This window comes from Girardinichthys multiradiatus, chromosome 18, assembly GCF_021462225.1.
Source record: "Girardinichthys multiradiatus isolate DD_20200921_A chromosome 18, DD_fGirMul_XY1, whole genome shotgun sequence".
NCBI classification, from domain to species: domain Eukaryota; kingdom Metazoa; phylum Chordata; class Actinopteri; order Cyprinodontiformes; family Goodeidae; genus Girardinichthys; species Girardinichthys multiradiatus.
In genome coordinates, this window is record NC_061810.1 from 25,014,878 (window position 1) to 25,030,089 (window position 15,212).

A 15,212-nucleotide genomic window follows, 5' to 3' on the forward strand; every position below is an offset into this window, starting at 1 on the left:
TTCAAAGCAACTGCAGTCTGGGCCTCGTGGTCTGACCATTCTTTTGTTCCAGTTTTATTGCTGTAGTTTTCCACTGAGTTCCCGCCTCAGAGTTTTATGACTCTTTGTTCAAGATTTGGGGCAATCAGCTGCTAGAGGCTAAAGGGGCATGGCCCTACCATTTTATCAGCTGATCGTTGCAATCGAGATAGCAGCACACCAGGAGGATTTCTCTTTCCATTTAACCCAAATTGCACATTTTGTTCATAAAACTACTGGTTTGATCTTCATACACACTAAATGTGCATATATTAGGTAGTCATTTTTATTCCCTTTGTGTAGAATGGTGCTTGTTAGTTAGGTGAAGGTTTTTGGACCAGAATAATAATAATGGTTTGTGTTTATTTTGTGCAAGAGTGATTTATCTGTCAAAACAAGGTCGAAGTTCCCCCACCTTCGGTGAAGCGGTTGAATAAACAGTGACATTTTGTGGTTTTGGTTAATAATTTATCAATTATTAATGATGAATAGCTAATTGCAATTATTAAAGAGCTTTGAGCCCATAATCACAACACCAGAGGACATCTCTGATTTCTATATGTAAGTAATGATTTTTGGTTAAGAAATAATTTTTTTTCAAATTATGATTTTAAATTATAATTCTTGATAAATATTAATTAATCAATAATCATAATTCTTACATATTTGGCGTTCCCTAACATGCCTTGAAATGACAGATACCACTATTGCACGAGGTAACACAATTGTGATATCCTGGAAGCTTATGACCTCTGTTGTGAGATTTGGTGAAATGTTGCAGGAGTGCTTGTAAGCTAGAGGATGTATGTGTGAACTTTAAGTTTTAGGTTCATACTGAATTATGCAGATTGGCTTTTTTTTGGTGAATTTTAAATCAATAACCTAATTCAATAAGCAGTAAGTGTTGACCCATGTAGGTCTAAGGAGTTTTATAGAAACATGTCAATTATTGTTTGTTAGCTTGTCAATAAGCTCTTTTTACTTACCACATATAGAGTTATCTTATCTGTTACTGAAAACAGATAAAGGAAAAGTGTGATTTAGAATCTAGAAATTTGTTCTCCTTACAATAATAAATAAAAAACAGTTTTTTTTACATATAGCATATTCTTAACTCCCATTTTAACAGCAGACCTTTTGCCTCTCTGAGTGAAACAAACATACCAAAGTATGAAGTATCATATATGATTTAGCCTTTTTTACTGCATCTTGTAAAATGCTTATGGCAGATAATACCTCTGCCTCCTGGCAGAAACAAAACGAGAGTTGAAGAAGGCAGGGAGGGCTTCAAGCAAGAAGAAAACAAGATGGTGGTGCAAATTGTTCTGCCACTTAAATGAAATCATTTTTCTACTCACTTCCAAAATGGGGTGAGAGCCAGAGTGAAGTCTATACTGGGGTGACTGCAGTAAGTGTCTGGGGCAGAATTACAAGAATGTCCTCTGACTGGAATCAATCTATCTGTCTGTCTGTCTGTCTGTCTGTCTGTCTGTCTGACTGTCTGCTTCAAGTAAACGTCCTAACTGGCTCTATAGCTACACTTTGGGTCTGTGAACCAGTGTTAACACTGCATAATGTTAACACTTCCAACAGACAGGTCAATTATTGTGGCTCAGAGTGAACAAATGTAGGACAATTAAAGTTCTATAATTATCTTAATCACTTTTGTTATCAGGCTAGATTAATCTTTCTCATGCTGGTTTCTTCTCATTTTTGCAGCAGCACCAAAGAATGCAGAATTAAAAAGGTCTCAATTTCCCCGACTTAGTGTCATAGCCGATGGCTAATGCTTCTCTGTTTATATTTAACCTAGGCTAATGTGTTTATACAGTTTGCCCTGTGTAGTTCCTTGAACAGGGCTGTTTCAAGATTCCATGCCTTGTTAATCCTGGGTAAAATGCCCGAGGCATTTCACCCAGGATTGTTGTTTTCCTATTTAAATGGAATTTTCACTTGATGCGCTTGTGGTTTTTTAGTGAGCTCTGCGCCATTTGTGCCTTTTTTTTTATTTGTACAAACCTTCAGGAAAATGCTGGGTTAAGAACTGCACTGCTGATTTTGTTAAATGAAAGTTAGCAAGCCAGCATTTGTTCCTGCTCAGCCCTAGTTTGATCTGTGCTGATTCTGTAAAAAGCTACACATAATTACAACACATTGTGAAGTTAGGTATTCATCTAGCTGCACAGAAACTGGGTCAGTTACTTTTGTTGCACAGTCACAGTAGGAACAGGTTGATTTTTGTGGTTTAGCATACCTATGTATTGCAGAGTGACGTTCATATTTTATGTACACCATTTTGATGAGAGCAAATAATGATGTTTTCTTTTTTCATGATCACACAATGGCCCAAATTCGTGGTTGAACAAATGCATGCAATGTTAACTGATACATTTTTTACACTATTAGAGTTAAATCTTGCCTGCCTTTTCCCCAAACTACATTAGTCAAAACACAGGGTCAGGAACTCCTGACACTCTACACTCAAAGTCAGCTGATTTCAAGTTGTGTACCTAACAGTAAATATTGCACCAATTTTCTTTGTAATTTCCGGGAAGAGAAAAGACCACAGACGAGTACTTTCCTGGGCAGAGTACCTAATGCATTTCACACTTGTTGAATTTTCACATTTTGTCACTTTATATACACAACCTTCAGTTTATTTCATTGCAATTAAGCACAACTTGGTATACCACATTAGATCTCAAAGGGGAAGGGCAATGATTAATGGATTTCAACATTATCTAAGTAATGAGCTATCTAATGAGTAATTTAAGTAAAAATCTGTAAAATGTGATTGTCTGAATTCAGCCCCCTTTACTCTGATATCCCTAAATAGAGTTCAGTGCCACCAATTGTAGAGTTTTAGTAGGTTCGCAGTTTAGCAATACTATTTCCATTTTCAGATGATGAATTATGATCAGTAGGCTTTGGATACTGTTTTATAATCTAAACCTGCTGTGAAAATGTATCCTTTTGTTTTCACTTCACAGTTCAGTGCTACTTGTGTGAGTCTAGCACATTAGATAAATACTATATACCTAGAATCGGCACTACCTTGTGACAAAATTAAAAAATTAAAAAAAGATTAAAACCGGGTATGAAAGCCAGTGATGCGAAATCATGCTTTTTTGGCTTTGCTTCCTTAAAAGAGCTGGCTTTTTTGGCTCTCAAACAGCTCATTTTTCTATTTTAGCCTAAGTCATCTTTCATAAAAGGCTTATATTTATACATTTTTGCTATACAAAAAATAAAATGCGGTAACTGATTTAAAGTTACATTAAACCTACCAATGTGTAGAACCAAGTGTCTGTGGATATTTGTTGTTGACCCTGCCCTAATCGATATTGTTCCTTATATAAACATCTGTCCTTAGCTTTGCAGTCTCAATATTATTTAATTACAGCCAGATGCTGTCTTGTTCGTTGTTTGGTTATTTCTTTTTTCAGATGCACTTGCATTCAAATTTATCTCCCTATCTCTCTGTTACTCTACTTACCAGCCCTGCATCACTACACTCTGTCTTTGAAACACCCCCCCGCCCCTTCTTTCATATAATTGAGTTGTGCTAGTGTCACTTTGCAGTGTCACTTTGCATACAACTGCAAAGAGATACTAGGATATTTTTGTAAATGGGTGTATTGTACTGTATATGCTAACAGAACATAGTTGCATAACTAGACAATAGCACATATAGGTCCCTAAGTTCCAGAGGTAAATATAAGAATAGATAGAAATTTTAAAAATCCTAAGGTTTTAAAATAAGTTAGATTTTGAAGGTATATTTGTGAAAGACAAAATTATGTATTTGAGTATATTTATGGAAGCACAATCCAATATTATACACTTAAATTTCCCAAAGGTGGTCATTAAACAATTAATTAGCAATAAGCATTTTTGAATATTTAGATGTAATGTGAATGTGCTGTAACAACAGTGCCACAGTTTCCAGCAGAGTGAGTTTTGCTGTAACATGCTCCTAAATTCATAAAATACAAAAAAAAGAAAAAAAAAACATTAAAAGTGCACAATGTCAAATATTGCCTACCTTTATCTTGTGTGCTGTGTTGGGTTAGGACTCAACATGAAGATAAACTGCAATCAAAGTGAGAGATTGGACAGAAAAGATGGAAGGCCAAGGGAAATCGATCCAAAAACCTTTGAGAGAGAGCAGAAAAACAGGAACATGGTTAGAATTAATAAAAATCAGAGTTCCCAGTGGTTTTGTAAAATGTTCTCACAGTGGGGTTTCTCTATGAGAGGAAACCAGAGTACCCGGAGAGAACTCACACATGCAAACTCCATGCAGAAAGACCCCGGACTGGCAGCTGAACCCAGTACTTTCTTGCTGCAAGGCAACAGTGCTGTTTAACTGTGCCACATTACAGGCCAGATCGAAACATTTCAATCAAACCACAGCCATGAGGAAGGGCTCAAGTGCTGAGCGTAGTTGAAGCAAACAGAGTTTTCAGAAATGAAAAGAAACTTACAGGGAAACAGTACATGGAGCATGGGCAGAGAACTAAGCGATGTAACAGAACATAGGGCATGGATTTAAGAAATAGAAGAAACCAGCAACAAACAATGACAACTAGACAGCTTAAATACAGAGGAAGGAGTGAAGAAGGCATTGCAAACAAAGGAGGGAGTAATCAGGTGGAAATGAGGAACAACTGAGACCAATGAAGGCAGAACAAATTGAGGGAAGAAAAGTAACCTCTACCTCACACTGACTACGTTCTGTGTCTGCTCTGTCATCCGTTGCAATTTGTGTGGTGTGTTAATTCACACGCGATGCATTTTTGCATTTAGGATCCGTTCATGCATCCGACAACAGCCCTGTCATTTGTCAAACTGGATTCATATCTCTGACAGACAATGGAGGAGGGCTATCCGTCATGCCCCAGTGCCACGGAGCTCATGTGAATTACCGCATAGTCTGGAATCGCTTCTAATTGTGACCGAGAGCAAAACACATAGATGACGGAGTCAGTGTGAACTTGGGGTGATCAACAGGATCAAGTATAGAGAAACATAGAAGGAAACATAGCAAATATATGGAAATGTAACAAAACACAGGAATAGACGAAGAAAACAGTAAACAAAGGAAATAACTAAAATGGCAATGCTAGAGGAATATACACAATGGGGAGATGAAGAAGCAGAAACCAGACCACAACACCTAAGGATCATGACACAGGCCTCCTTTGCATTAAGTCCAAATGTATTGTTATTCTTTAAAAACTAATCCAATCATTCTGAATCTCTGTCGGGAACAATAACAGTGATGTAAATTATACATTCAAATATGTTTTTTCTTTTGTCTTTTTGTCTTTTGTCTGTTCTCAAAGGGAATCTACCTATACTAAGAAGTTTCTAAAAAAAGACTTTAAGACTCCACAATTATGTTCATAGAAGGCAGAACCCTAGGAGTCGGAACATAATATGAATATTTTAACATCAACATTAGAAATACTTTTGAGCACCTTAAAAAGTGTGGGCAGTGATGTGAAAAAATGTGTCCCTCTTTTAAACCATCCATTCAATATTGATCAAAGCACTATTAAAAGGAAACTGGCAGCCTGTACTTTTTATGTTCTGGTGGAAGGCACACAGGGAATCAGAAATTATGACATTTGAATTCCAAGCTGGCTGAGCTAATGAGCTACAGATTATTAGAAAAGTATTATCACTCCTATCAGGGATCTAAAGCCATCCCATCGCCGATTCATGTTATGGAAAGATGACAAAGCAAAAGGACAGCTGACATCCTCGCATTGAATATGGCAGTCAGCACATAAGTAAGAGACTACCCCTGGCTAATTAAGTTTATTAACTTTATTTAAAGATGAGGTAGATAGCCACACATTAAAAAGAAAAGTGCAAGACTGTAAAAAATCTCAGCAAAGAAGGGAAGGATGTTAGCCTGCACACTAATTAATTGCGGCAGAGATAAGTTAATAATTGACAACCTTCGACTGAATTTAGATCCATGACAATTTGTTCAGTAAAGAGTAAGAGTGGAAGTAGTTTTTAAGCTTAGATTCTTTCTGTAACATAGATTTAAAAAAAAAACTCTTATTTGTTTGCACAACCTAAAAAACTGTTTTATTAAGAAGTACCAACAATTTTCCTTTGCAACAACAACACTGTTGTCAAAGTTTGCTCCACAACAGAGGCTGTTCAAAGTATAAAGAACTAATTATCTTTCATGAGAGGTACCTTCCCCTCTTAACTGTCTCATCCTCTATTTATGTGTGCGTTTTAGCTCAACTCTTTGTTCTATCAAAACAATACCCAAGTGGATACTTGGCAGCATGATATCCTGATGCAGTTAGGTCCCTGGTGGCAGGTGCTTCTGGCTTCAATAAGGTAGCTACATAAAATGATAGCACTCAATTGCAGGGTGGCTTTCATAAATCCTTAAGTTTCATTCCAAAAAACTATATGTCAGTTTTAATGGGGGAAAAATCCCAACAGCATATTAGCTTTTTAAATTCCTTTATTTCTTATGGGAGCAACAAAAAGGAATCAATACCAACTTGGATGCTGGGTTTATATAATCCTTTTCTTCAGATGTTTTACTAGCAAACCTTTTGTACTAGCAAGGGTAAATTAGGAAAAAAAATAAAATTAGAAGTCAAAACAAAAGAAAAAGCTCCCCATATCATGTTGAGCCCTCTCCAATGTGCTTAATAAGAAAACATCTCCAGTAGGATCTCCTCGTCATTCCACTACCTTTGGGTGGGAACTTTCAGAATTGTCCCTGGATTGTCCACCTTACAATTCTTGAGTGTACCACTTGAACTTTTTGTCCCTCTACCTTAAAGATCGCTTAAGACGTTAAAAAATGACACCCAGCATGGCAGAGATAGAGCATTGTTAAAGGCTTTGTTTGTGCCATGTTCGAGATAGGCTCTTTGCTTTTCTATCACAGGGTCAAGAGTATATGTCTGTAAGAAAATTACATAAAAGCCAGAAATATGTGGAGATTTTTAGGTGTTTTAAGGCTACAGTCTTAAACTTTAAACAGTTTGACTGCTCTTTTCTTTTTTCTCTTGCTCCTGTTTCTTGCTCTCTCACACACATGGTGCAAGTCACTGTATACAGCTAATATATATAAATAATGACAGAAAAAGGATAACATTTTCTTTTGAAATACTATTAATTATATCACCTAAATAGAAATCAGAAGCAGCTAAAATCGTAATCAGTTGGTCAAAGCTGTACAAAAACCAGAGATTTGCCCACAGAGCTGTAATCAGTGCTTCTCTAATATTTAACAACAAAATAATTCTGATCATCTAATATCATCTACCCTTGTCAGGGTCCTGCTCATCATTGGTAGCAGGTAGGCACAACCACTAAGAAACAAAGCAATGAACTGATTTGGACAAAAACAAAAAAAATATTATTAGACAAATATTCATGCATTTTCCATGTCCACTTTGTCCTTCATGTGGTCATGAAGAAATTGAAGCTTATCTCAGCTGACAGACTGCCAGTCCATCACCGCGGCTGGCCAAGACAAACAACCCTACGCTTTTTAAACAAAAGCCAGGGGTAATACTGATAAATGACAGCTTGACTACTCTGATCTGGTGCATTTGTCAACGTAATCAGTTTATCTGCTCAGAGTATATTTGTTTTAACCACCTCTTGGCTTTGAACATGTCTTTGAAAAACACAGTTATTGCTTCATCTGAACTATCATGTTGCTCCATACTGTATGATCTCAAAAAGGCAGTGATATTCCATCATAAGCGGGTGCCCCTTTGCACGAGCTGGGTTATATGGTACTATGCTGACCTTTCAGGGAGCTTGATGAGTATGTTTATACTGTATGTAGACACTCATAATGGGATAGAAAAGATAGTGGAGTATTTTTTGAAATACTTAAATTATACACTGCACCACTTTCGGAGAAAATCAGCGGAAAGGCTTGAAAGTGTGAGAAATATAATTAGTTCAGTGGGAGTCAGGCAGTGTTTATCCAAACTAGAGTGTGATACTCCTGCTGCGAGTATTGGTCATTACTGAATTTACTGACTTACTAAATGGAGAATCGTATGAAACATGTACAGTGAGGGTGTGTGAAATGAACACTGTGCTCCTAAAACTGCCTGCGTGGACAAGAGTTGTACAGATCACCATGAAACTGAACATTCAATATAAATCTCCAAGCTTAGGAAGTAGAACAATAACATCCATTCAAATGTAAAAATACTTTTATAATTCCAAGAATTAAAAAAGTGAAAGGGGGAAGTAAATGTTGTTGTAACTTCTATTATAGAATTTCCTTCAAATAAATCCTTTTTTAAGAATCCTTTTTACATATTAGCTGCTGTATTTCTTATGCGGAGTAGATATACAGCAATATTTTAATAACAACAGAGCTCCAAGACCTACAGTGAGGACTTATAGACAGCAAGGGATTTCAAATTAAAGCAAACCCACACAGAGAATAACAAGCAGAAGTGTCTGACAACAAGTGAACCCATACACGGGGTTATAAATACTGTACAGAGGAGGTGATTAGTGCAGCAGGAAGAAGTGAGACCTGTTTATGAAAGAGGAACAGCTGTAAACAAGCTGAGTGTAGGAAGAAAAAAACAATACCAAACAAAATGAGAACACTGGGATCAGTTAAACAATAGCTAAACCGAATAAAAATCAAAGTAACAAGTGGAATCTCTAAAAAGATATACATCAGAATATTTGTTTTCTACAAAAATCCCAAAAACTAATTTTACAAGTAATTCAATTATGTAGGATATCTTTGACAAGGTGTGAAAGATAGGTTGCTTCATACATGATGTCAGTCTGGCTTTGTTTAAGCACTATATGCTCCATGTGTTGATGATAAAAGATGGAGCACTGTATTGAGTTGTTTTCCCTGCTTTTCTCACTTTGATGGCTCACTACCAGAGCCATCAAAGAAGTGTGTTCAGTGTGGGAAAAAAGAGTTGTTGTCTCATGCAGCATACCTGTGTACAATTACAATGCTGTGGTACTTTTTCTAACTTTTTGTGAAGTGCAGGCAGAGGCAAGTGTTTATGAATCAATTTATTTTTAATTGCAATTCTAGAGACAGTGACACAGGTGCTGCCAGAGCTTGTAGGCAGTTAAGTATGGAATGCCAGTGCTGCTGAAATCTGTGCCCAGTGTTAAGTTATGGACAGAGTGTAAAATCCCTGGCATAGAGAGGACCAAGTGATGTCTTCCCTTAAGTTATAATTTACACGGCTTCCACCTCTGATTTATGTCAAGCTTGTGAAATAGGTTGTTGTTTTAAAATCTGATTGTTTCATTTTTACACTAACCAGTATTTTTATCAATGATAAAATGTTTTAGACAGGGGATGTGGATGGTCGGGATTAATTATTATTTCTATTTTCAATGGGGGTGTCACGGTTCTGTCACGGTTTACTTGGTATTGGACCCAGAATGCAGACGAGCAGGCAGCGTGATGGTAAGTGAAAAAGATTTAATAACAAAAACTGACTCACTACAGGAAGTAGGAACAAAACAAACGGGCAGGCAAGACAGGCATGGCATGATCAAAAAATAAGACTTGAGCATCAAACTTGACATGAGCATGAGAGTGAAAGATGTTTCCGCGAAGACTAACAGAACAGGTGTGAATATATGGCGTGAAAACCAGGTGGAGTAAGGAGACAGATTAACTTGAAGCAGGTGAACTGAATAAACTTAATTAACAGAACAAAACGTGACTGGAGCAAAACAGAGACTCAGATCTGAAAAACAAACTTGACAAACTTGACAAAACATGAACAAGACGACAAAACAAAAGCATGACCAGGAAAATAAACAGAAACATGATTCAAAACTTGAACAGTGAAAAACATAAGGAAAAACCCCAAAACCAAAAACCAAACAACCCTACATCATGACAGGGGGAGCTTGTTTCCACATACAAATTTTCAAGATACAAATATATTTACAAGAAGTGTAATGCGGTGCTCAAGAGAAAACATATTACCAAAATGACTAGAGTCAAACCAAATGAAAGAGTAAATAACACTACAAATGTGGTTCTCAAACACATTTGTCATGCTCTTAGACTCACACAATGTATTATCAGTTTAATCCACCATACAACCTCAACGCCAAAACGTTTCTTCTTCAGATGCAGTTTAATTATCTGGTCACCATTATCAGATTTATTTTGGTTCCTTATTAAAATCCCTGCTGTTCCATATCCAACCAATGCAAAACCAGCACACTGCATTATAAATACTGCAGCACAGGAAAGCTCTTGTAACTTCTTCTCCCTCTTTACTTATTACAGTCAGATCACTTGACCCTTTTTAGCGACTGAGAAAATTGGTGTGACTGGCTCGAGGTAATTATACTGAGAGTCAGGTAAAGATGCTGGTCTAATTTACCGAAGCCCACAGAGGAATGGAAAACGTGGTCAGCAATCCTTTCCATCTTTCCATGTCATCTTGAATACACTCAGGTAAATCGTTTTGTCTATTAGACCTCCCCTTTAAAAATGTATCAATGTGTATCTCATTAAAACCTTTCAGAAACAGGAAGCAACACTGATATATTTAAGGAGGACAAATCTGATTCACATGAAGTCAGAAAACTAGACTATGGCATCATAAACCCATCCATTCTAACTGCGTAGCTGAAACAAAAAGGAAAGTAATGTAATGCCAAACAAAGTCTCAGAATGTATGTAATAAGTCTTTATTTGTTTTCTTGTTGCTATGGCGCATATGCATTGCTTATAGCCTTGACTGACAAAGATTAATGTTGGTATTTACTGTATTCCCATGTTGCACACAAAAGGTCCTATGGGAACTGTGAAAAAATGTGATATATACTGAAGAAAATATGAAAAGAAAATGTTACCATGGTTACTACCACTTAACTAACCCCTAGTGTTAAATATTGAAATAGACCAAGTAAAGTAGAGGTGGGTTTTCTCAACAGAAATAAGACAATTACTTATCTGCAAAGGCTTTCAAACCCTGTAAACGTTTTCACATTTTTCATATAACATTGCAAAACAGTCTCTGGATGTGCAAAACTGGTAGAGACCAACCCCAAACAATTTACTCGGTGTCATATACACGGTGGTGTGTGTACAGGCTGTGTGCAGGCTGCATGCAGGCTGTGTTTGTGTGCTGTGTTCTCTCTGTGCAAGGTGTGACTGGCAGGTGCGTCTGCACAGGTGTTGCTCATCTGAGAGCAATCAGCTGGGCTACTTATGGCGTGGAAACCCAGAAGGAGGCGTCAGCTCGTTTTCTCATTTGGCATGATCCCCCTTCGCTGAAGGAAGTCGTGGAACCTTTCTGGTCTCCGTTTTCACTTGTGTCATGTTCAGAGGAGTTTGGGAACTCCAGCCTTGATACCTCAGCCCTGAACCTCCTCTCTGCTTCCAACTACAAGTCTAGCTTCTCAGGAGCCACCTGAGAACCACCCGTCAACCTGCCTGTCCACCCTCCAACGTTAAACTCTCCAACCATAGTGCAGTTTCCTGGAAGAGAAGAAGCAAAGGACTTCATCCTCCGAAAATTGTTCACAGTCTGTCAGCCTCAAGCCACCGTCGAGAAGACCTTATTTCAACCCGGTCTTGCCAAGAAACCATCCCCTGCAACTCAGCATCTAATGAACACATTCACAGTTTCTCCGTTTCCACCCAGAGTGTTTACCAGCTTTTGTCTTTCTGCTTCACAGAGACCCTGCATTTCTCCACCTTGGTCAGTCCAACCTTTATCTGTGTTTCTAAATATAGTGATAAAACGCTGTCTTTGTCCTTGTGGTTGTCAAGTCAAGTTTATTTATATAACAAGGCACTCAAGGCGCTGTACATAAGGAAAAACATTATGTACAGTGTCTATCTCAGAGTCTAGGAAAACCCCATTATGACACTCAGAGGGGCTAAATACAAGTACCCATATTTTTTAAACTTTTTATTTAAAAACACCATGTATTTTCCTTCAACTCCATTATTGACTACTTTGTGTGACTCTATGAGATAAAACTCCTATAAAACACATTAAAGTGGTTATAATGCGGCAAAAGTTGAAAACGTTCAAGCAGTATTAATATTTAGACAAGCTAGTACTGTGTTTTTATATGTACAACAGAAAAATAAGTAAGCCTATGCAATAAAGAAAATAGAGGACATGAGACTGCATCTCATAAATCTAGCATTTATTAATCAAAGTTTTCAAATTAGGACAAATTATTGTGCTGATTTGTAACCATAACCTCTTGTGGTGTTGAATCTGTCAAACTACAAGAAAAACAGAAGTTGTGAAAAATGAATACATACATACATAAAATATAGTGTAGGCGAATGGAAAATGATGAAGAAAGGATCAAAGCAGAACAAAACAGGTGTGATTCACATAAACAAAAACTTTAAAAGTACTGAGTGTATGCATTCTGGTGAAATATCACGCATGTAACTTAAGTCTCTTCTCTAGTGTTAGATAAAGTGTTGTGAACAAAGTGTGGAGTGGGTATGAGTGAGTATATGTGTAAGTGTGTGAAAGGCAGGCTGCATAGGTGTCGGGATCTGGGAGTCCAACAGACAAATCACCAACTAGATCATATTGCTTCTATGCTTCAGCACTCCTGAAGCCTTCAGACCTCCGTGTCCACGGAGGGCGCTGTGGCTGCTCCTGATTCGCAATGTCTTCCACACTCTCGTGATGTCACTTCCCCTAATCCGGAGAAATACTCTGGTGAAGTTGAAAACTGTGGGGGTTTTCTATTGCAATGTACTCTCGTCTTTAATCGTTCCCCTGCTAGTTCTCCTCCTTGATAATGCAAAGATTTCTTATATTCTTGGGTTAGTTACTGGTAGGGCCTTGCGACGGGCGGAGGCTCGTTTTTCAAATCGTAACCAGTTCAGCTGATCCTTTGACGACTTTCTCGTTGAGTTTAGGCTGATTTTTTCCAGTCCTCAGATGAGCCTCTGAAGAATGAGTTAGCCCTGATTGACGAGCCTAAGACCCTTAATGGGCTCATTGTGTTAGCAACACGGATTGACACTCGTATGCATGAGAGAAGGAGGGCTTGTTCTGAGCGTTTGATGGTTCGTTCCTCTCTTCCTGTAAATACGCAACTCATTGCTAGATCTCTTTCTTGGGTAGTTCCGCCTGAAGCTGAACCCATGCAGGTAGAGCACACTCACCTGACTCCTGAGGAGAGACAACGGTGCAGACAGGGTAACCAGTGTTTTTACTGTGGCTCATCTAACCACCTTATTGCCGCCTGCCCAACCTGAGGATTACTCATCACTTATGAGGATTACTCATGAGACCAAGCCTATAGAACTGGTTCTCTCCGGGAATCATAGGGAAATGATTTCTTTTTATGTATTTCCGGTTTCTCAAACTTCTTTAGTTCTTGGTTTTCCTTGGCTGCAAAGACATAACCCCCAACTAAACTGGTCCGAGCTCCGCATTGAAGCCTCGTCTAATAACTGCCACTCTACTTGCTTTCAGTCAGCCCTACCTGTTAGGGACTCCCCAGAGTCTAGCACCTTTAGTGAGGACATCCCCGACGTCTCCAAGGTTCCCACTGAGTACCATGACTTAAGACTAGTCTTCAGCAAAACTAAGGCTCTCTCTCTGACCCCTCATAGGCCCTATGACTGTGCCATAGACCTCCTTCCTGGGGCTCCGCTCCCCTCCAGTAGGTTGTATCCTATTTCTGAACCTGAACTGCAGGAATTATTCGTCCCTCTTCCTCCCCTCTGAGCGCTGGGCTTTTCTTTGTAGGAAAGAAGGATGGTTCCCTTCATCCTTGTATTGATTATTGGGGTCTGAACCAAATTACAGTTAAAAATAAGTACCCTCTTCCTTTACTTTCCTCTGCATTCGAACCTGTTCAGGGTTCCACTATCTTTACCAAATTTGACCTTAGGAATGCTTATCATCTAGTTAGAATCTGCCGGGGGGACGAGTGGAAGACTGCCTTTAGAACTTCTCGGGGACATTTTGATTATTTAGTCATGCCTTTTGGACTTTGCAATGCCCCAGCAGTCTTTCAGTCTCTGATAAATGACGTTTTAAGAGACTTTTTAAACATCTTAGTTTTTGTCTACCTTGACGATATCCTGATCTACTCCAGAGACCTTGAAGAACACCATCATCATGTTTGACTAGTCCTTCAGCGACTGCTGGAGAACCGATTATTCGTAAAGGCTGAAAAATGTGAGTTTCACCAGTCCTCAGTCACCTTCTTGGGCCTCGTCTTAGAGGGTGGACAGGTTTGTTCGGATCCTGATAAGATCAAGGCAGTCCTCGAGTGGCTTATCCCAAGACACGTAAACAACTGCAACACTTCCTGGGGTTTGCTAATTTCTACAGGAGGTTCATACGACCGCAGCACCTCTGACCGCCCTGACCTCCACTAGACTGCACTACACCTGTACCCCGGAGGCAGATTCAGCTTTTCAGGCTCTAAAGTTGAAGTTTTCCCTGGCCCCGATCCTCATCTACCCTGACACTAACAGACAATTAATCATAGAGATTGATGCTTCTGACCAAGGGAGCAGTTTTGTCCCAAACCTCTGCGGCTGATGGGAAGTTACATCCTTGCGCTTTTTTTCCCCACAGACTAAATGATACGAACCGCAATTATGATGTAGGAGACAAAGAACTCCTAGCCATTAAGTTGGATCTTGAAGAGTGGCATCATTGGCTTGAGGGAGCCAGTCTCCCTGTCGTTGTGTGGACTGATCATAAGAATTTGGCCTACCTACAGTATGCTAAGAGACTAAATCCCCGCCAGTCCCGCTGGTCCTTATTCTTCTCCTGCTTCAACCTGACCATTTCTTATCGCCCTGGTTCTAGAAATACTAAGCCTGATGCTCTGTCCCATCAATTTTCTGCAGACGACACAGAACAGAAACCTGTCTCCATTCTGCCTCCAAGTAGGACTTTGGGTTCCCTTATGTGAGAGATTGAAGACTTTGTTCTCCGGGCTCAGCAGGAGGAACCAGACCCAGGCACAGGCTCACGAGACAAGATTTTTGTTCCCTCCACTGCCTATTCACGATTTATTCACTGGCATCATTCTGCTAAATGTTCTGCCCATCCAGGCACAAGTAGAACTGTGGCCCTTGTTTCTAGAAGATTTTTGTGGCCTGCAATCCACAAGGGCGTGAAACAATAAGTTCAAGCCTGTACCGTCTGGGCTCGCAA

The 15,212-nt window shown here is 38.9% G+C and overlaps 1 protein-coding gene across 3 annotated transcripts in view; it reads right to left on the reverse strand.

The window, feature by feature from the left end:
• The window catches only part of zgc:172282 (leucine-rich repeat and fibronectin type III domain-containing protein 1-like protein), a 295,974-nt gene that overhangs the window by 178,648 nt on the left and 102,114 nt on the right, over positions 1-15,212 (reverse strand). For all 3 annotated transcript variants that reach the window (XM_047392237.1, XM_047392238.1, XM_047392239.1), the window contains exon 2: positions 4,064-4,173. The gene's annotated coding sequence lies outside the window, so the exon portion shown is untranslated. The remainder of the gene's footprint in view (positions 1-4,063; positions 4,174-15,212) is intronic.